General features: G+C 43.1%; 1 protein-coding gene and 1 long non-coding RNA gene across 2 annotated transcripts in view; one reads left to right on the top strand and one right to left on the bottom strand.

Moving 5' to 3' along the window:
- The window catches only part of MYO3B (myosin IIIB), a 370,966-nt gene extending 367,033 nt beyond the window's left edge, over positions 1 to 3,933 (bottom strand). Inside the window, exon 1 of the mRNA XM_059878110.1 lies at positions 3,812 to 3,933. The gene's annotated coding sequence lies outside the window, so the exon portion shown is untranslated. The remainder of the gene's footprint in view (positions 1 to 3,811) is intronic.
- A 1,185-nt stretch (positions 3,934 to 5,118) lies between these two features.
- Positions 5,119 to 22,775, top strand: LOC112442556 (uncharacterized). Its single transcript, XR_003030665.2, has 2 exons — positions 5,119 to 5,345; positions 22,322 to 22,775. It is a non-coding gene; the product is annotated as an uncharacterized lncRNA (long non-coding RNA).
- The last annotated feature ends 590 nt before the right edge of the window (positions 22,776 to 23,365 follow it).

Here is a 23,365-nt window from a genome sequence, read left to right on the forward strand (position 1 = left end):
CGGGGTCCCTCTAGTGTTAAGCACTCCACTGGTGACAAGATGAAATTGGTTTTTCATTAAGAAGGCAGTAATGTGGAGAAAGGATTGGAGAGGTTGACTTGAAGGTAGGAAGACCAGTTGGGAGGGGCTGCTCCAGCTCAAGTCAGGGTCCATGAGGGCCTGTCCCAGGGCAGTAGAGGGCTTGGAAAGCAGTCAAGGAGCAATGGCCCATCCAGGTGTTTTCAAACCTTTGGGAGCATCAGAATAGGCCACAGTATTTGTAAAAACACACATTGGGGGTCTACTTTCAGTTTCTGATTCAGTAGGTCTGGGGTAGGGCCTGTGAATTTGTATTTCAGACAGGCTCCCAAGTGATGCTGATGCTATTGGTTCAGGGGCCAAGTTTTAAGAACCATTGGAAAAGAACCATTCTGTGTGCCAAATCAAAAATGCACTGTTCTCTCATTTTAGAAAAATAAGTCACTTGTGCTAGTGGCATTAAGATAAAATGCAGAAAAATAACAGTCCCTTACCAGTTATCCAGCATCTGCAAGATGCCTAGACACAAAGAGCTATTTTCATTGTTATGTACAGAAACCCAGGTGCACACAACCACCCAAATCTACCAGTTCTCACTCCAGACTCAGAGGCTACATTCAAAACAACTTGAAAATGCAAAAGCCATTTTTAAGCAAGGTTTCCAAATCACATTGTAGGTAGTAATAGAATAAGTACTGGTTTTAAAGTAAGAACTCCTTAAATTTGGTTTCTTTGTGGTAGAAATTCTCATCAGTGTAGTTCAGTTGCTCAGTTGTGTCCGACTCTTTGCAATACCATGGACTGTAGCATGCCAGACTTCCCTGTCCATCACCAACTCCCAGAGCTTGCTCAAAGTCAAGTTCATCAAGTCGGTGATGTCATTCAACCATCTCATCCTCTGTCATCCCCTCCTCCTCCTGCCTTCAAACTTTCCCAGCATCAGGGTCTTTTCAAATGAGTCAGTTCTTTGCATCAGGTGGCCAAAGGATTGGAGTTTCAGCTTCAGCATCAGTCCTTCCAATCAACATTCAGGACTGATTTCCTTTGGATGGACTGGTTGGATCTCCTTGCAGTCCAAGGGACTCTTAAGAGTCTTCTCCAACACCACACTTCAAAAGCATCAATTCTTTGGTGGTCAGCCTTCTTTATGGTCCAACTCTCACATCCATACATGACTATCGGAAAAACCATAGTTTTGACTAGATGGACCTCTGTTGTTATATTTGTTGGTTGTTGTTAAATTTGGTTTCTTTGTAGTAAAAATTCTCATTATGACTGTTAGCAATTTTTGAGACCAGACTAGTAGCATTATTACATCACTTTTCATAAGATAACATTGCTTAAGAAATTTCTGGGTTCACTGAAAGTTAAAATGGTTATTACTTTCAGTGATTCTCAGCATTAGGACATGTTGTACTCCATCTACTGGGCCACACCTCACACAAGCAGAAGCTGCAGATGGAGGAGGTTAAAAGAATCAAATAACAAAGTATCAACTTTGCTAGGCCACCTCCCTTCATAATTTAGACCCTTCTGTTGGAGATTTGAAAATATATTCTAGACAGATGACATGTTAAGAGAATCATTTCATGGTTCAGTGTCCTCTCAGTGTGATTTATCTCTATCTGCAGACACCAGAGGCCCCCATTTAAGAGATTTATGAGCTACCTGTACAATTCTATTTCGTTGAAAGGAAATGTATGCATTATTGAAAAACAAAATGAAAATATGTAAGATTATGCCACTTTCCAATTAGAGGGTTTAGAAACAAAACCTTTATATTCCCTGTTGCCTACCCATTTCTTTATCCCATTAACAAATCCTAAAATAATACCTTGAGGAAAACGGCAAAGTCCTCATTTCTGAATTCTTGGACCTGGACTTGAAGTTTCGAAACCTGGATGTGAATTACAAATCACTACTTAGTAGCAATCTTTATGGGCTTCAGTTTCCATATTTAGAAAATAAGTATAACACTTCCTTCCAGGGTCTGAGAATTAAGGAGAGAATACATATGGATACAGTGTGTATAGGGAGAAGTGTTAAACAACTCCATGGTTGTAGAACTAGTCTTAGCCCCTGCCTTGGAAAGATCCCCTGGAAAGGGAATGGCTACCCAACTCCAGTATTCTTGCCTGGAGACCCCCATGGACAAAGAGCCTGGCAGGCTACAATCCATGGGGTCACAAAGAGTCAGACTCGACTAAGCAACAACACTTTCACTTTTCAAAGCAGGACCAATAGCTGTGAAGGTCCTAATCTTCAGTACTTTAGACCCCAAACCTGCAGCAGCATCACTATCACATGAGATTTGCTAAGAAATGCAAATTCTTCCTGCTCAGACCTCCTGAATCAGAAATCTGGCAACAGAGCTCAGCAATGTTTTAACAAGTGCTGCAGGTGATTCTAAAGCTGTGAGAATTCAAGTGCCAAAGTGTATTTTTATTCTGATCTTGATAGATATTAATAAACTGCCCTCCAAAAGGTTTTACCAATATTCCCATCGAAAAGGTGGTGACTGTTTCCCCACATTCTCACCAAGGTTTTATTGCCTGTCTTTCCCAGTTTTACAAACCTGATGAGTGAAAAAAAAAAAGTTATAGTATAATCACACATTACATGTAAGGGGCAAGGGGTGGTGAAACACAAGTTCTAAAGTGGTGAGAAGAAAACCATGGATAGTCAAAATTACCTTCAAAGATCTTTTAGGAAAAATGCTACTTTGATGACCTACACACCCACTCCAACTACAGACAACTCAGCCAGCTTTTTCCCTAAGTTATCTCTGGGGCTCTGGATGAAATCTGGGGGAACTTGTCATATGAAAAGTACACATAATACCAGACTCACACTGTATAAAGGAATCTCTCACATTAAGAAGCATTAATGAGATAAGTGACTACCTGAGCAAACAGCAGGTTTTTCTCCCCCTACCCCCAGTCCCCCACAGCTCGCATCTTACTTTCAGAGCAGAGCCGGATGCAGGTAACTTTCATGCCCTATGAAGCAGTTCAAGTGTGTTCTGCTGCTGCTGCTGCTAAGTCGCTTCAGCCGTGTCCGACTCTGTGCGACCCCATAGACGGCAGCCCACCAGGTTCCGCCGTCCCTGGGATTCTCCAGGAAAGAACACTGGAGTGGGTTGCCATATTTTCTTGATTTTGCTACCAAAATGCAAGTCCGTGTCCCCAATACACAGTGAGGCCAAACAATGTCAAAACATCAGAGTTTGGAACAGAGAAAGGTTTGTTGCAGGGTCATGCCAGGAGATGTGTGGTTCGTGCCCTAAAAAAAACCCCAAACTCCTTGAAAGCTGTTAGCAAAGATGTTTTCTAGGAAAGGTGAGGGAGGGCATGGTTAGTTGTTGCAACTTCCTGATGTCAGATGTTTGGGCTTGAAGGTCAGGTCATGGTCATGACCATAAATCTCCAAACAAATACTATTCTCTGTTCTGACAAGAAAGGGTGAGGTCCCAGGGCACAACTTTCTCCTTCAAGGTCCAGGTCCTGGCTAAGAGCAAGCTGATCTCAGTTGGTGGCTCCCTGAGGGCCAGGTCCCCAGATCCCGCCCAGCTGTCATTGCTGAGGAAGCCAGGAGCCCAGAATCTAGCTGGCTCTCAGGTTCTTCGGGCTGCCTGATGGGTCCCACAGACTGCGTCCCTTGCAAACGGCCACTGCCATTAGGTCTCAGTGGCAGGGATGGGGAGAGGTTCACCTCTGCCTCAATGCCCCAGTGATGGCTCCAGAGCCCTACAGGACACAGCCCCCAGACTGTTCCCTGGGACCCCCAGGCTCACCCACTGCCCCAAGGGTGGGTGAGCTGAAGGGCGGTGGGAGAAGTCCTGTATGTTCCTCTTATCTCATTCTCTGACGACCACCAGTCCACTGACTGTTGGCTGAATAGGCCACTAACGGTCACTTACTGACCGTTGCTTGCTTAGGGGAGGGACCTATTGCAGCACTGACCAATGGCTGAGCAGGACCACTAACGGTTGCTAATTGACAGTTGCCCACTTGGGGGTGGGGCCCCCTGAGGGGCCTAGCTGAGTGTGGCGGTGCTGTATTACAATTTGGACAGTTTGAGCACATTTCCATGTTTCAGTGGCCATTTGTATTTCTTCTGTGGAATGCCAATGTCTATTCTTCAACGTTTCTTCAATTGGACTGTCTCTTATTTGAAGGGGTTCTTTATATATTTTGCTATGTGTAATCAGTCACTAACTCGTGTCTGACACTTTTCCAACCTCATGGACTGTAGCCTGCCGGGGTCCTCTGTCCATGAGGATTTCCCTGTCAATAATACTAGAGTGGTTTGCCATGTCCTTCTCCAGGGGATCTTCCTGACCCAGGAACTGAACGCCCGTCTCTTGCATCTCCTGCATTGGCAGGCAGATTCTTCACCATTGTGCCACCTGGGAAGCCCCTTTATAGATTATAGATATTAATTTTTTATGTTATATATGTTACAAAAATTTTCCTTCCATCTCAGTATTGCTCATTGGTACTCCTTTATACACTATATTATTTACCTGTTTCATATGTCTTCCTAACTAGATGATTGTATGAGTGAAGAACAGTGAATATGTCTTACATTTTAAAATGTATCTCATTCCCTCCAGCCATCAATTTTATAATAGAGTTACCAACAGTAAAATATTCAATAAAGGGACTCTCCTGGTGGTCCAGTGGCTAAGACTCCAAGCACCCAATGCAGGGGGCGTGGATTCAATCCCTGGTCAGGGAACTAGATCCCATATGCCACAAAGATCCTGTGAGCAACTTAGACCTGGTGTAGCAAATAAATATTTTAAAATATTCAATATATTGAATGAATTACTATAGAGAAAAGCCAAGTTTTAAGCATAAACCCCGGATTACTCAAAATTCAATTTAATATTTAAATTAACTATTTATTTAAATATTTCAATTAACAGTTCCTGTTATGATTCCTTCTTTTAAACACGTTGTCAACCATTTAACACTATTACCATCAGAAGAAACCTGTTAAGAACAATATACAGCTATTCAAAGTTCTTATCAACCTTCCTTGAATTTCTGACTCTGTGGATGAGAATCTGTTACGAACTAAGAAGTACGAATTCACTATAGATTCCTAGTTATTATGACCTTTACATAGAATTTAGAACTTCCTTCTCTCACTTGTGTCAGTTTTTCTACTCTCCCGTATGACAGAGAAAAAGATGATGAACATGTTACTACATACAGAAAACTGACTTTTTCTTGAAACAAAATTGTTAAGAAATAGATGAGACATATGCAAGCCATAGAAAGGATTACTTTAAAACATTCTAAAACAAGTCATAATTTCTGGTAAGTCATCCTACAAAAATGTAATTAGCTTATAACAATAAACCAACTTGATTGGTTATCTGGAAATCCATTTGTTTAACTCAGGGAGTATACCAAGAAATAACATGAATTAAAGTTAGCTTAAAAAATTAAAATGAGATGCCTTATTGACTTCAGTTTGTGCTCCTGTTTTATAGCCAGGTGGGGGTTTAATCTATCAGTCTAGAAAATCCAAAAATTAATCTCATATTAGGCTAAACCATTAGAGAGCCATACATGTGAACTGTACTGTTTTATTAATTTTGACCTAATTTTCCTTTATAATCATAATGTCAATTTACCTTGAAAAATTGTTGTTGGATTTACCATGAATATGATAGTGAAAACATTGTTTACTATGCTACCTGTCTTGAGCACACTGCATTTGTTTTTAATTTTTTAAACATTGCAAATCATGTAGCTGATTGTATTTTGCTGTTTGCCTTGAGAGTTAGGAAACTCAGAAACAAATGTACAGTCCAAAGGTGAATAAGAAAGCATGGTACACAGTTTGTTTATCAGCCTCCCCTTGGCTTAATCTTTTTCCTAGCTTTGTTTTCCATCCATACTAAATTCCTTCCCTCATGTGTTTTCATCTTGTTACAAAGTCTGCGTTTTCTTAAATACTTTTTGGAATAGCCACGTGATGAAGAGATGGGTATCTAACTAGAGAGGAGAGAGAGATCAAGGTACAAGGGTGGACGCTAAAAGTAAGCCCTCAGCAGAGTCACAGATTTTCTTCAAGCCGAAATCTGGCATTACCTGGGCCATAATTCAGAAGACTAAAGTACTTTAACTCCCTGGTTATCTCTTTACCCTGAAACCCCTTGTTGGGAGATCTCTGACCTCGCAGCTCCTTCACTTTGTGTCCTGGCTCCTGCTTGGCCTGCCCTTGCCTGCCTCCTGCTTGTGACTACCCACACCTTGGCCTGGGGACCTGGGGGCTCTGGCTCTGTTCCTAATGACTCTAATTTGCTGATTTTGGCCCAACTACACTATAATTACTCCAAATTCACCTATGATGTAGGGTTGTTTGTTTTTTTTTTTTTTTTTTGTAATCACATTTACCTTCCAAATTATGCAGGAAAGTGCTTTCTTTTAGAATCTTTTTGGAATGCATGAATCTTTTCAGAGCTTTGGAAACTCCAGTGGTGTGATTTATAGGCAAAATTTCACAGTACTCTGAAATTAAGGCCAAGCCTTAAAAATCTAGAAGAGCTTCAAATTCTTTAAGTGTTTGTCTCCAACCACTGTCTCCAACTTTGAAAGGTGAGAGGACAAGAGACCTCTGTATCAGGAGGCAAGAAAAGTTAAAGAGATGGAGTCCTGTTATGAAAGCCAACCTCAACAGCTTTCTGGTTCATAATCACAGCATTCTAAATATGAATCTGTAAAATGTTAAGAAGCCTTTTAAAAGCCCTGCCCTCATCAATTATCTCCTCTCACATGGCATCATCCACCTCTCTTCCTGCCCTTCTGTTTAACCTGATTTTCCCACATGACAGTCCCTTTCACTTTATTTCCCCCTTCACTGCCAAGCTGTGCTCACTGCCCTCAAATTCACTTACGGCTTAACTTCTGCCACTGGCTTTTGCTAATCACCTTGCTTCTGCTCTCTCCCAAAGTCAGGCAGTCATCAAAAGTTTCTTAAATGTCAAATTCAACAGACATCCTCTTCTCTATTTTCATTGTATTTATCCTCTAAGTGCATGTGACAGTAGTAATAATAATAGCTATTATTTATTGAGCACTTACCACAACCCACTCCAGTATTCTTGCCTGGAGAATCCCATGGACGGAGGAACCTGGTGGGCTACAGTCCACGGGGTCGCAAAGATTCGGACATGACTAAGCGACTTCACTTTCACTTACCACATGCCAGGGCACTTTGCCATATCATCTCTCCCTTAGCTCTTCCAATGTTAGCATCCAATAACACTGATATTATCTCAGCTAAGGGAGTTCACATAACTTACCCCAAAGCACACTACCATCAGTGGAGGATCCAGGATTCAAATTCAGGAATGTCTGTGTGGTGGATTAGAGATGGCTGCAAACTCTCTGCCAGTCCTCTCTCAGGTAGAGTCTATTTTCCTCCCCTTGAATCTGGGTTGGTGCTGTGATTTGTTCTGACCCATAGAATGTGGCAGAAGGGATGTGTGCAACTTCCATGGCAGGGCCTTATAAGATCTGCAGATATCCTTTCATGCACTGGGAACTTGGTCACCACGTGGGAAGTCTGACAACCCCAAGACGAGACTGCCACGCTGTGAGGCAGCTGGTGGATAGAGGAGGCCACGTAGGAGCCCAGGGCATGTAAGTGAAGAAAGACTCCTCTGATCCTTCTGGCCTAGTCAACTGCTAGCCGAATGCAGCAGTTGAGCCAATGCTCCAGCTGACTCTCACTATGTGGAGCAAAAAACCTACCTACCCAAGTCCCACCTGAATTCCTGACCCACAGAATCATGATACATCATCAACTGTTATTCAAGCCACTAGGCATTCAGCCAACTAAGTATTAGAGTTGATTGTTACATAGCAATAAATAACCAAAGAAGTCTGATATAAAAGCCTCTGCCACTTGGCCTCTCTAATATTCACTTTCTCCTACTTTCCTTGAACAAATTTCTATTTTCAGACTTATTTGATGATACATCTACACACTCAGTTACCTCAAAGTTATTTTATTTAAAAAAAAGCCTGAACACATAGTATGCATATAATTTGGTCCCAGGTGCTATGACAGATATAAAGATTTAGAAAGTTGTAGTCCTATCCCTCAAATAGCCAATCAGAGAGAGAATCACATACACAACTTGACGCTAATACACAAAGGAGTAAGTAAAAATGGATGCAAGTGCGAGAACTTGACATGGGAAAAGCCTGGGTTCAGGCTTCTGACAGGAACCCTCAGATTAATAGGGAGGCCTCAGCGCATGACTAAGGAAAGCATGCCTGGGGAAGGATCAGCCTTGATTTCTACCTGCCGACAATGCGCCACAAGCATCAGCAAGTTCTGACACCTGCCCTTGCCCCCTCGCCTCTCTCCTTGTCTTGTGCTGACTTGCTTGGCCCTGGCACAGCCTCTGCATGCCCTCCTTACCCCTATTTTCTCCAGTTCATCCTTACTCTGTCTCTAGAGGTATCTTTCTAAAACAGGGGACATACTTGTCACTGTTCTCCTAAAGGCAATGGCTTCCCAGTTCTCTGCAGTCCCAAGACACCACTCAAAATAGCCATCAAGACCCTGAGCACAGGGTTCTCCAGTCACTTTCGAGTCCCATCTTTCATGCTCACAACTCTCGACCTGGACCCACTTTTGCACTGTGTTTCCTCTGCTCATGCTCTCACTTCACTTCTGAAGTAGCACTTCATCCATCCATCACAGATGTACAAATCCAGCCCTCCCTAGGTCTCCTCAGTCAAAATCATCTCCATACCCTTTACACCCTCCCTCCATCTGCCTTAGGTGTACTCTTCCTTACATGTGTGTGTGTGTGCATGCACTCAGTTGTGGCTGACTCTCGGCGACCCCATAGACTGTAGCCCACCAGGTTCCTCTGTCTATGGAATTTCCCACACAAGAAAACTAGATGGGTTGCAATTTCCTTCTCCAGGGGACCTTCCCTACCAGTCTCTTGTGTTTCCTGCATTGGCAGGCAGGTTCTTTACCAGCTGAGCCACCAAGGAAGTCTTTCCTAACATGAAAGTGAAGTCACTCAGTCGTGTCCAACTCTTAGCGACCTCATGGACTGAAGCCTACCAGGCTTCTCTGTCCATGGGATTTTCCAGGCAATAGTACTGGAGTGGGTTGCCATTGCCTTCTCCAATTCCTAACATGAGGGAGTTTTAAATAGATTGTGAGCTCCCGAGGGCCATGTCAAGGCTGTATATTGTCACCCTGCTTATTAAACTTATATGCAGAGAATATCATGAGAAATGCTGGGCTGGATGTAGCACAAACTGGAATCAAGGTTGCTGGGAGAAATATCAATAACGTCAGATATTCAGATGACACCACCCTTATGGCAGAAAGTGAAGAAGAACTAAAGAGCCTCTTGATGAAAGTGTAAGAGGAGACTGAAAAAGTTGGCTTGAAACTCAACATTCAGAAAACTAAGATCATGGCATCTGGTCCCATCACTTTATGGCAAATAGATGGGGAAACAATGGAAACAGTGACAGACTTTATTTTTTTGGGCTCCAAAATGACTGCAGATGGTGACTGCAGCCATGAAATTAAAAGATGCTTGCTCCTTGGAAGAAAAGTTATGACCAACCTAGACAGCATATTAAAAAGCAGAGACATTACTTTGCCAACAAAGGTCTGTCTAGTTAAAGCTATGGTTTTTCTAGTAGTCATGTATGCATGTGAGAGTTGGACTATAAATAAAGCTGAGCACCAAAGAATTGATACTTTTGAACTGTGGTATTGGAGAAGACTCTTGAGAGTCCCTTGGACTGCAAGGAGATCAAACCAATCAATCCTAAAGGAAATCGGTCCTAAATGTTGATTGGAAGGACTGATGCTGAAGCTGAAACTCCAATCCTTTGGCCACCTGATGTGAAGAACTGACTCATTTGAAAAGACCCTGATGCTGGGAAAGATTGAAGGCAGGTGGAGAAGGGGACAACAGAGGATGAGATGGTTGGATGGCATCACCAACTTGATGGACATGAGTTTGAGTAAACTCCAGGAGTTGGTGATAAACAGGGAAGCCTGGCATGCTGCAGTTCATGGGGTTGCAAAGAGTTGGACATGACTGAACTACTGAACTGAACTGAACTGAAGGCAAATGCTCTTCCTGGCTGATCAATTCATTTCCACAGGTTTGAGCAATCCTTCACACATTGTAGGTGCTTATATACTTATAGTTAATTGATGGTATCCCAAACACTTTTGTCTTTAATTTCAAGCTTTGATTAAACCTGCCAAATCTATTTTATTCTTACATTTTTATTCTCAACCCCAAAGATACAGATTAACAACCAAGATTATCAAATCATCCCAGGTGGGATGCAACAATGCTATATGTAATAGCACCAGCCGCCACCAGGCATGCTTCTCTAGAAAGTATTTTTCATACTGCATACACTTTGTAATGAAAGACCACATTGGGCACATACTGCACACCACAGTCTCATGTGTGCATACTGGGATGCCCTATTTATAACACTCACAGATACAAATGACCACTGAAATTTAGAAAACGTATCCTTTATCTCCTTCTTCAGTTACCAGCTCATTTTTCCTGCTCCCTTTAGAGCTAACTTATCATAAGAGTTGTCTATAATCACTATCTCAACTTCCCTTCCGTTTATGAAACGTTTTATTATATAATATATCATGTATAATCTAACACTAGTATAACCACTACCCAGCTCAAGAAACAGAATATTGATATCATCTGAGACTCTACTCCACTTTGGTTTTTATCCCCGTAACTCCATCGAAACAGGTCTTGACCGGGTCACAGTTTCCTCCAGGTCATCAGATTCAATAGGCAGTTCTCAACCAGTATCTTACTTGACTCATGAGCACTTTATACATCTTGATCATCCTCTCCCCTAACCCTTCCTTCTCTGGTTTCTGGAAATCACCCTCTTTTAGTCCCCCTCTTGTCTCAGTGCCATTCCTTGTCAAACCCCTTTCCTGGTTTCTCTGCGTCTTTCCCATCTCTAAGTGTTGGAGTCACCTTCAGGACCTTCTTTATCTACACCCACTGGTAAAGAATCCACCTGCAATGCAGAAAACACAGGAGACATGGGTTTGATTCCTGGGTCAGGAAGATCCCCTGGAAGAGGAAATGGCAACCCACCTCAATATTCTTGTCTGGAAAATCCCATGGAGTGAGGAGCCTGGCAGGCTATAATTCAAAGGGTCACAAAGAGTTGGACATCAACACGAGCATGGAGGGACTGCCCAGGTAATGTCTACAAGACCTGTGATATTAAAAATCAAATGTATTCTGATGACTCCCATCTGATGACATCAGACCAGATGTCTCCACGGAGCTCCAGAGTCCTGCTTCTCACTGCTTGCTCAATAGCTCTACTTGGATGACAAATCTGCATTTCAAACTGTGTCTGAAACAGAACTCTTAATTCTTGACTCCTCACTCCTGCTCACCAAATCAGCTCTTCCCACAACCATCTGCACCTCAGGAAATAACCAGTTTTCCAGTTTCTCCAGCCAGCTACTTTGAGGTTTTCACTATCTCCTCATTTTTTCTCATGTCTTACATCTAATCCATCAGCAATCCTTACAACTCCACCTTCCAATTATATCCATAATCCACCTACTTCTCACCACCTGCACTTTGGTCCCAGGTACCATTCTCCCTTACCTGAGTTATTACAGGTAAGACACCCTTACCTTCCTTGTTTCTCTACCTGAACTCCTACCTCCTTCCTTCCCTAACATTCCATTCTCCATATACTATCCAGAAGATTTCTTTAAACAAAAGTCATTTCATGTATCTTCTCTACCTCAAACTCTAATGGCTTTCCATCTCATTCATAAAAGAATTCAAAACCACTGCAGTAGCCTACAAGGCTCCGCATGATCTGTCCCCAACTCTCTCCCTCTCTACATCATCTCCTCCCTTCCCGCCTCCCTCTCACTCTCATTGTGCTCAGTTGGCTTCCTTCCTACGCAAAATGCGTCTCCCGGCTTCCCACCTCAGGAACTTCGCCTTTAGTTTTTCCCTAGGCATGACTTGCGCCCTCACTCCTTTTAAACTCTTCCCTCTACCTTATCAGAGAGGCCGTTTTTCAGCACTTTATCAGTACAGTTCAGTTTAGTAGCTCAGTCGTGTCTGACTCTGCAACCCCATGGACTGCAGCACACTAGGCCTTCCTGTGCATAACCAACTCCTAGAATTACTCAAACTCATGTCCATTGAGTCGGAGATGCCATCCAACTATCTCATCCTCTGTTGTCTCCTATTTCTCCTGCCTTCAATCTTTCCCAGCATCAGGGTCTTTTCAAATGAGTCAGTTCTTCACATCAGGTGGCCAAAGGATTGGAGTTTCAGCTTCAGCATCACTCCTTCCAATCAACATTCAGGACTGATTTCCTTTAAGAAGGATGGTTTGATCTCCTTGCAGTCCAAAGGACTCTCAAGTCTTCTCCAACACCACAGTTCAAAAGCATCAATTCTTTGGTGCTCAGCTTTCTTTATATCCAACTCTCACATGCATACATGACTACTGGAAAAACCATAGCTTTAACTGGACAGACTTTTGTTGGCAAAGTAATGTCTCTGCTTTTTAATATGCTGTCTAGGTTGGTCATAACTTTTCTTCCAAGGAGCAAGCATCTTTTAATTTCATGGCTGCAGTCACCATCTGTAGTGATTTTGGAGCCCCCAAAAATAAAGTCTGTCACTGTTTCCACTGTTTCCTCATCTATTTGCCATGAAGTGATGGGACCAGATGCCATGATCTTAGTTTTCTGAATGTTGAGTTTCAAGCCAACTTTTTCAGTCTCCTCTTTCACTTTCATCAAGAGCTTTTTAGTTCCTCTTCACTTTCTGCCATAAGGGTGGTGTCATCTGCATTTCTGAGGTTATTGATATTTCTTCCAGCAATCTTGATTCCAGCTTGTGCTTCTTCCAGCCCAGCGTTTCTCATTATATACTCTGCATATAAGTTAAATAAGCAGGGTGACAATATACAGCCTTGACATACTCCTTTCCTGATTTGGAACCAATCTGTTATTCTATGTCCAGTTCTAATTGTTGCTTCTTGACCTGCATACAGATTTCTCAGGAGGCAGGTCGAATGGTCTGGTATTCCCATCTCTTTCAGAATTTTCCAGAGTTTATTGTGATCCACACAGTCAAAGGCTTTGGCATAGTCAATAAAGCAGAAATAGATGTTTTTCTGGAACTCTCTGGCTTTTTCGATGATCCAGTGGATGTTGGCAATTTGATCTCTGGTTTCTCTGCCTTTTCTAAATCCAGCTTGAACATCTGGAAGTTCACAGTTCATGTATTGCTGAAGCCTGGCTTGGAGAATTTTGAGCATTACTTTATTAGCGTGTGAGATGAGTGCAATTGTGCGGTAGTTTGAGCATTCTTTGGCATTGCCTTTCTTTGGGATTGGAATGAAAACTGACCTTTTCCAGTCCTGTGGCCATTGCTGAGTTTTCCAAATTTGCTGGAATATTGAGTGCAGCACTTTCACAGCATCATCTTTCAGGATTTGAAATAGCTCAACTGGAATTCCATCACCTCCACTAGCTTTGTTCGTAGTGATGCTTTCTGAGGCCCACTTGACTTCACATTCCAGGATGTCTGGCTCTAGGTGAGTGACCACACCATCGTGATTATTTTGGGCATGAAGATCTTTTTTGTACAGTTCTTCTGTGTATTCTTGCCACCTCTTCTTAATATCTTCTGCTTCTGTTAGGTCCATACCATTTCTGTCCTTTATTGAGCCCATCTTTGCATGAAATGTTCCCTTGGTATCTCTAAGTTCCTTGAGGAGATCTCTAGACTTTCCCATTCTATTGTTTTCCTCCATTTCTTTGCATTGATCAGCACCTTATGTATAATAGCAAATCCCACCCCAGCTGTCGCTCTCTCCTCCCCTTGTCCCAGTTTGTTTTCTTCAGTCAGGCCCCTGTCACCACCCAGTATATTATATATTTCTTTACTGTTTCTCCCCCCGCCTAAAATAAAAACTCCATGAGGACAGGAAATTAGTTTTGTTCACTGCTGTGCCTGACACAGTGCCTGATTACAGTGTATGCCTGATGAATATTGATCAGATGATTCAAGAAATTAATTGCAAGCATCAATTTACAGTCCATTTGTAAGTAGGTCACTATTGACATACAGGCTCCTAGTTTTAACTGGGAAACTCTTAAATTTTGCGAAGTTCATTTGGCAAACATTTTTTTACCCAGGTGTCATTCTTTTCTTACTTGTAAATTTGTTCCAGATGCACTGATTTTTTTTCCCACCCCTTTCCAGTTAGAGAGCTAAGCCAATGAACCATGTCCCTGATGATATACAAATTTAGTTATAGTTGGGGTTATTTTCTTTCTGATAGACTTGGAAGCACCAAATGTGAAGTGTTGGAAGGAAGTAAAGGCAGGGGCTTCTCTGATAGCTCAGTTGGTAAAGAACCTGCCTGCAATGCGGGAGACCTGGGTTTGATCCCTGGGTTGGGAAGATCCCCTGGAGAAGGGAAAGGCTACCCACTCCAGTATTCTGGCCTGGAGAATTCCATGGACTGTGTAGTCCATTGGTTTTCAAAGAGTCAGACACAATTGAGCAACTTTCACAAAGTGGGGTAGTAGAAGGAAGACTATGAGCTCCAGAAAAGAAGATCATCATCAAGGCAAAGACAAAACACACTTTCGACCTGTTGCTTTAAAGTCACTGACAGAATAGTGAGCCGTGGCAGGTGGAGGCAGACCACCAAGGCAGGACCAACAGCAATTCTAGTGATGAAGGAGACAGGCCAATTTCTCTACATTCACCCCTCGTGACCTTGACCTTGAACTGAAGAGTCCGAATGTGTGAGACTCAGCCATATCACCTAGGAAAAGTCACTCTCAGCCTCTGGGCTGCTCATGGTTGCACTGAATTATATCAGTGGTTGTAAATATTTTAGGGTCCTGTACCATTTACAGAGCTATGGACCATTGTATTAGTTTTCTAGGGTTGCCATAACACAGTACTACCAACTGGATTGCTTATATTTTAACTCAAATACCTCTGTTAAGACCATATTTCCAAATAAGGTCACATTTTGAGGCATGGAAGGTTAGGACCTCAATATAAGTTTTGAGGAACACAATTCCACTCATGACAACCATTTTTCTAAAACTGGCCCATTTTGCATTCAATCTTGGCTCATTTACAGACCCCTTGAAGCTCATCCCCTGCTACATATTAGCTTCTATTAACTGTGTGTCTTGAAGCAAACCATAACTCTTTTGAGCTGTGAATCCTCAACTCTAAAATGGCAAAAACCCTACCTATCAGAATTACAGTGGCAATTCAAAGAAATTACATATAAGACAGTAGATGTAAACTGTGAATGACAAACAATTGCAGAAGCACCATTTACAATGGTTGAACTAGAGCCCAAAGCTACTGGTCTAAGAGTGGTCTCTAAGTATTTTTGAATGTATATTTTATCAGTAAGAAATTTTTGAGTGCACCCTCTAATAAAAACTTTCCTTTCTTATAAACTTTATGCAAGTGTTACTAAATTTTAAAAATGAAGATGATGAAATAATGCTTTTTAACAGTATCCCCAGAACATTCAGCAATTAAACTAGAAAGATTTGATTGTGTCAGATTAATAACTTCTTGCTCAATATACACTGAGGAGATTTATCCTAACAGTAGTGGATATAAATCGATAGTTCAAATACTCTTCATAGTAATATTGAATTTCAAAAAATGATTTCTTGGCACAGCTGATTAGCTTATCATTGCTCTTAACTTCACGTGGCTGATGAAGACTGTCATCATCTTGATGAAGAAGGTCATCATCTCAGCAATTTTTCTGATGCTCAGATGTGCTTGCACTAGTAGAATCAGATACAATCCACAGTTCCTTTGCAGAACCCTTTTAAAACCACTTGTCCATTTTGTGAAGAATTAATTAGTTGACATTTGATGGTATTTGCCATATTACCACTTAATGAGGCACCCTTTAACTTCAGTGCTTCCTGCTGCTGCTGCTGCTAAGTTGCTTCAGTCATGTCCAATTCTGTGAGACCCCATAGATGGAAGCCCACCAGGCTCCGCCATCCCTGGGATTCTCTAGGCAATAACACTGGAGTGGGTTGCCATTTCTTTCTCCAATGCATGAAAGTGAAAAGTCAAAGTGAAGTCACTTAGTCGTGTCCGACTCTTCGAGACCCAATGGACTGCACCCTACCAGGCTCCTCCATCCATGGGATTTTCCAGGCAAGAGTACTAGAGTGGATTGCCATTGCCTTCTCCATCAGTGCTTCCTAGGACTCTACAACTGAACTTCCAAGTAGGCCCTTCTCACCCTCTTGGCTATGGAGCTCCCTTATGATTCATCTGCAGATCAAACCAGAAATGACTATCCAGCATTTGGACTGAGTGAAGGCATTAGTGTCAATCTTCAGAGTCAGTAATAGGAAAGCATAATTCGTTTCTTGGTTTCTAGATTTAAAATGCATAGGTATAGAAGTCTTACTATTTCTTCTCTGCACCCAAATAGGTTGTTCTGTATACTTCCCACACTAGAGACCACTGGACAGTCAGTACATTCCTGTATTCCTCTTCTCCCTTAAGTGTATGTTTACATAAATGAGAGTGTCTATTGAGTAACTGATGCAGCCAGAAGGATTAAATTTGGGGCAGGAGAATAGTGCAGGAAATCGGAGCAGGTGGGAAGGAGGATTTGTTTCATTTCTGTCTCCTTGGATTTTTTAAAAGAATGATGATCAAAACAGAAGAATCTGTTACTCTTGGGATTTGATGCTACTCTGTCAAGAGAGGAGGGCCAGAAACTGACCAAAATAATGAGGCCAAGGCATTGACCTTGATCAGGCATTTCTGGCTTTGAAGATGGAGAAGGAAGGGACCAAAGAGTACAGGTAGTCTCTAGAAGCTGGAAAAGGCAAATAAATAATGAATTTTCCCCTACAGCCTCCAGAATGGAACTCAACTCTGATGACTCCTTGATTTTAGTCCAATGAGACCCATTTCAGACACCTGACTTTCAGAACTGTAAGATAAGACATTTGCATTGTTTTAAGCTACTTACATCAGTGTCAATTTGTTATAGCAGGAAAAGGAAATTAACACAGGGGGTGTGCACCCCAGATCTTGTTATTATGGGGTTGAGCCTGAAGACATTAGAAACAAATATAAATTAGTATTATCCTACACATGCTGAATGACTTCCAGAAACTTCCAAATCAGGCAGAATCCCTGTAACTTGGTAGCCTAGAGATGACTAATTTCAAACCCCTTCTCAGTCCTTCAAACACCGGCTTCCCATCCCCTCATTTTTCCAGAAGGAAGGCATCTATTAATAGAAAGTGATATTTTCATCAGAGCTAGAGGTGGACTGCAGGGTAAAGGTAGCAGGAGAGGCCACACCCATCAAGACTGACAAATAATATAGCATGGTGGAGCTTCCAACCCAAGGGACAGATGGCACAGAAAGAGGGGTAGGAGGGGACCAAGACTCGAGAGAACAGAGCCAGGGTTCACACAAAGAATACGAGGCCAAAATAAGCAGCTGAGAGTTTGTATGCAGAGGGAGCAATAAGGCCATTGGTCCAGGAGGAGACCCTCGCCTCCTCACCTTTCTCTGAATTGGCCACAAGCTACAGGTGGACTTAAGAACAAAACGTGGGTGAAGCCTGGAAGTCAATGTCCATATCCCCCAGCCAGGACCTGCCATCATGCTTGGGATGCCCATCTGCCCTCTGTGCAGTGGGGAGGCCCTTTGGGAAATGGGAAGCAGACGATGCTGCTCATTGGATCATGCTCCACTGTGCTTGGCCCAGCCAAGGTAGACATGTGGGTCTTCTGGGACGTCTTCACCAACCTCACAATACCTGTCCCAGATATGTGATGGGGCTGCCACAGCTACTTCACAGTGCCTCTAGTTTGAATTGTACCGTGCAGTTCCCTTTATGCAAAGATGGAAATATCAAAGGTCAAGAGCCATCTCCTTCTATTCTGAGCTCCGTCCAGAAATCCTGAGTCTGGAAGGAAGTCAGAGAAAAAATACAGAGGTCTGTTCTCCATGCTGAGCGTTGTGGAAAGGAGTGGCTCTTCCCTGCCCAGGTAGGGCTGGATGGGGAAGGAAGTCTTGGCTCACTGGTCCAGAACAAGGGAGAGGAGGAACTCTCATGCACCTACTTCCTATCTAAGTCCTGCTAGGCATGATTTGTACAGAAATCCCACCTGGGGGTTGATGGAGTGGAAGGTTGGCCAATCTAATCCCTGGGACCCCCAACCCCAGGACTTTTCTATGCTACCATTTCCCTCCTACCCCAGTCCCCTCATCCATAATCATGCCGTACACAGCCTTCCAGGAACAACAGGCTCCAAAGGAGATAAAATCACTGGATTATTTCCCAGGGCTGCCATAACAGAGTACCACAGACTACATGGATTAAAACAACAGAAATTCATTCCCTCACAGTTCTGGAGACCAGGAGTCCAAAATCAAAGTGTCATCTGGGGCAGGCTCCCTGGAAAGGCTCCTTTCCTTCCTGTGGAAAGATTCTCCCTGGGCTCTCCAGCTTCTAGTGGCCTAGGTGCCCCATGACCTATGGCAGTGCAGCAGTCTTCCCGTCTTCACGTGCCTGTGTGTGTCTAGGTCCAAAACTCTTTCCTCTTCTAAAGACACCAGTCATAGTGGATTAAGGACCCACTCTGCTCCACTACGACCTCATCTTAATCCAGCTAACTACCCCTGCAGTGACCTGATGTCCAAATAGTGTCAGTTCTGCGGTATAGTGGGGTTAGGTCTTCAACATACCTTTTTAACAGGAGACATACCACAATTCAACCCAGACAGGCATTCCTGACTATTCTGCTGAAATCCTTTTTATTGTTCCTGATTTTACATTCTTCATAATGTACAACACCACACTCCCATCTGTATCATCTCTAATTTCTCAATTCTCAACCATGAGGTGGGGATGGGGAAGGTAGGAACCAGAATTACCAGGAGAGACACTGTAGTTTCGAAATATAAATAAAGAGACAACTGTCTGATTGCTGTTTCAGGGCCAGGTTTTTCTCAACTGTGGGTGCATTTTAGAGTCATCTGGGGGAACTTTAAACTGCAAATAGTATGCATGTTATTACAAATGTATAGACTTGTAAAATTCATTATATATTAATATAAATGCTGAGCTTGACTCCAGACTGATTACATTGGCGTCTCTGGTGGTGGTGCCCAGGCACTGGTGTTTTTCAAAGCTCCCAGGGGATTCTAAGCTGTATTTAGGACCAAGGATCTCTGTGCTGGGTGAGACTTGCTGCTTAGGGAATGGCTCCAGCCCTGCAGTTGTTGACGACGTACATTCCTCTCTACTGGTACCCAAGGAGCGTAGGGAGGGTGCTGAAGGAAACAGTTTACACGGGCCTTGTTATCTGAGTGCAAAACATTCTGCTTAAGTTTGGTGCCATTGGTGTGCCCCAGCCCCAGAGGTGAAAGGATGGACTGGTGACAGAGCCGGAGCAGAACCAAGTGTCTGAATCCCACTTTGAAATGCCAGACTCTCTTGTGGCAATTTGAGTGTGGTACCCATCCTTCCAAAGGAGTTCTGATTGGGATGGAGCCAGTGTGGGGGTGGTGTTTGTTCTGACTTTCAAGCCTCATGTTAATCATGAAAGACTGTCCTACTGTTTGACCTACTGAACTTATGCCCCAACTAAGGTCATTTTCCACCCGCGCATTCTCAAGCCATGGCTCTCTCAGTCTATATAGCTCATCAGAGTTTCCAAGTTTACTTATTTGTTAGAGAATCCCATTGTTCTTGGTGACAGAGGTCTTTGGGGAATTTCAAGTCTGGCATTCGGCATACCAGCTACCCTTCCGTGAATGTGATCAATAGGCTAATGACCTCCAACTCGTTACACACTTTAAAACATTCAGCAGACAGGAAGGTCAGCAGAGAGCCCTACCCAAGGCCTCCAGGACTTCCCACCATGGTGACACAGACAGCATCACCCCATGCTCCTCGATATATACATCCTTCCTGGGCTGTGATCCATCACCACTACCATCCTCCAGCCTGTGTTTCTCCATCTTGGCCACAAAAACATCACAATAGATTTTAACCTAAGGGCAATATTCCAAATATATTCTGTCTGAAACAGTCCCTATTTGCATTTGTCTTGCAGTAATACCAAACCACAACATTAGCTGGACATGGCTCATTTTTAGTGAACCCAGCCAATTCATAATGATCACAGATTTCTCTTCTAAGAATTCATATTTAAAATTTTAAAATTAAAATTCATATTTAAAAGAAAAAAGAAGAACCTTAGTAATTAGCCCAGCATAAAATCAAGCTCACGAGGTAGTAGTCTGCAGGTCCTGCTTTCTTTACTTTTTTGAAGAAGTAAAGTACATTCTCCCTTTCCACTCTTCGAACACTGTTCCAGTTCTCCAGAATTCTTCCAAGATCACTGTGAGTAGGTGGGCAGTCTCATTTGCTCAGTCCCTGGGGTATCACTCCTCTGAGCTGAGAAATCTGAACTCGTCTGGAGCAACGAAGTGCTCTCCTTACAATCCCTTCACATGGCTTGGGTTTCAGTCTCCCATTGCCAATGTTTTTAGGCTTTCCAGTCTGGACTGGAAAAAAAAATCATTCCCAGTCTTGACAGAGCTCTCATTATCGTCCCTTTACCTAGGGACATGAAATTACTAGAACATGGGGGGAGGGTGTACCTACCAAGAGGGTTAAAGGGACCTGCAGAGGGAGGCAGCCAAGCCCCCATGACACAACTCAGCCAAGTACAAAGCTGCCACCAAGATGAAACTGAGAGGAAGCGAAAGCCCTGCAGCCTCAGTCCTCAGAGGATGACAGTATCGCCACTCATTGTAGACATAATGAGAGAGGGGACCAAGGCCTGCTCTGCTCCCAAGGGGCATTCATCGCATTCATGGGTATATATGGGGACGGGGTGGGGGTGGGGGCGTCCACATCTCTTAGAAGCATGGGTGTCAACTAAGGAATTGTGATAATGGATACTCTGCCTGAGGCAGAGTCCCTCAGGCAGAGGCAGTAGAAGTATTGATAGTAAGGATTTATTGAGAAATCCGTCTTCATTCTCAATTTCCCATATAATCATCAATAAATCAATTAGCTAAACTTTCAAATGATTGATCTCATAGGTAGCCCTTTTGAAGAGAAGGTTTCAACTCCTGAGCTACAAGAGAAAGCAAATTTCTCACAATATAAATACTCTTTTGAGGTTTTGTTCTTTGATAGCATCCAGCAAAAATCGAATGCTTTCTATATACTGTCCTGAGCAATTTACATTCATTAACTGCTCACAACAACTCTATGAGGCTAATACAGCCTCAGCCATACCTCCATTTTATAGAGGAAGAAACCGAGGTGCAGAGACAAGCGACTTGGTCAAGTCCATACAGTTTGAAAGCAGTAGAGCTGGTATTTGAACTCATGCAGGCTGACTACAGAACACTGGGGTAAATGAATTGTAAAAACAGCTCAATTTTCTACCTGTCCCTGTATCTATGTCGGGAACCCTATCACCAGTGTGAGAAGAGTCCTGGCCAGCCTGCTAGATGATGAGAAAACACACGCAGCAGAGCCAAGTCATCCTAGACAAGGCCATCCTAGACCAGCCAGCCCCCAATCAAATCCCCAGCTGACCACAGGAAGGAAGCATGAGGAAGCCCAGCCAGCAGCCACTCAAGAACCCAGACTTATGAGAGCTAATAAGTGATTGTACAATTAAGCTTGGGGGTGATTTTTTACCTACCAGCAGATAACTGACACAAACATCAATGCTTACCATTACCCTATATTTTCTTTCTTATGACCCTGGCTCCACCTGATTTCAGGACTTTTCAGGAAAGGACAGCTGCAGCTGTAATGAGCCTTCATTTTACCACCTTATCACTGTTCATCCTTGTGCTGTCCCTGCCCTACTACTATGCCAACCTGTAAAGACAGTCTATCTAACTATTCTTCACATTTACTCCTGTCCCCCGCACCCGGCCCTGCCTCCCAGAATCAAGAGGAAATGAGGGTGCCACAAACCCTTCAGTACTATTTCAAGTTCTGTTGCCTTGCCTACCCTCTTTGCCCATCTCTCCACCATTTAGGAGCTAAGTGGAAATTAGCCAAAGTGACTGGGGCCGAAATAATGAGATCAGAGTCAGGAGGGAGAGAGCTTGGATAGAGCTCGAAGTCAACACCTCTTATTCTCCAGCCTTTTCCTCCTCTCCAGGTGGGCTTCCTCTCCACAGGGATGGGGACCAGCACTCCCTGGAGGCACGCTCCTGCTTTGCCACCTGATCTCCAGATGAAACCCTGCAAAGATGAAATTTCCCTGCCTGCCAGGAGTCAGGAGGGGCAGCAAGCTGCACCTCCACAGGAACTAAGAGCCCCAACTGCTCAACTCAAATTAAAAAAAGAGTTTGGAAACATGTTCCACAGAGTGGAAGCCTTCTTGGGGCATTTCTGCCAGCTGCCTCCAGCTACTCTGTTCTCAAGGTAATGGAGAGGATACAGGAAGGAGGGCACCCCCAAGACATCCTGAGAGGTAGGGGCCACAAGCCACTAAAACGGGACTAAATCTCCCAAGAAAGAAAAAGAGGCATAAAAGATTATTGTTTTTCTATTGGAGTATTTTTAAACTTATTTTTGCTCTTAGGCACTTAATAAATGCTAAATGATGCTAATTCTCCTAGCTCTTCTTGCTTTATGAGTGAAGCCTGGATTGTGAGGGTTCGTTGCTCAGAGAGCCAATAGCTAAGTGACTTGGGTTGATGAAGAGAAACCAAAGTTCCCCCGGGGTAAACCCAGCCTTACTGTGCCGTTAAACACCCACCCCCCTAAGTCATTACATTCCAACAATAGTTTAGTTTTAATTTCTTTTCCTTATATTTCACAGCCCTAAGGGAAAATGTCCTGTGACAATTCTACAATACTGAGACAATTACTGGTGACTCAGGACTCCCTGCTGCCTCTACAGCATCTCACAGCTGAGGAGCCGGGTTGCCGCCCATTGGGAACAATCTGGCCTGTGAATTAGGAAAGTCAGAATAAAAGGAATCTTTACCTTTTAAAAATGATGGAAATTCGATGAAGTTAGATGAAAATTCAGCCCAAGAAATGTATTTCAGAACAGGAGTCAACTGTAGGCGTTGAGACCCTGAGGAAATCTGTCACATAGACTCCTGCTTTCTCAGTCCCTTCTCTTTGCCTTTTTTTTTTTTTTTCCCGCTGTTTGACTTCTGCCCATTTTACCTCTGCCAGTGAATGGAGCAGT

This window comes from Bos taurus, chromosome 2, assembly GCF_002263795.3.
Source record: "Bos taurus isolate L1 Dominette 01449 registration number 42190680 breed Hereford chromosome 2, ARS-UCD2.0, whole genome shotgun sequence".
Lineage (NCBI taxonomy): Eukaryota > Metazoa > Chordata > Mammalia > Artiodactyla > Bovidae > Bos > Bos taurus.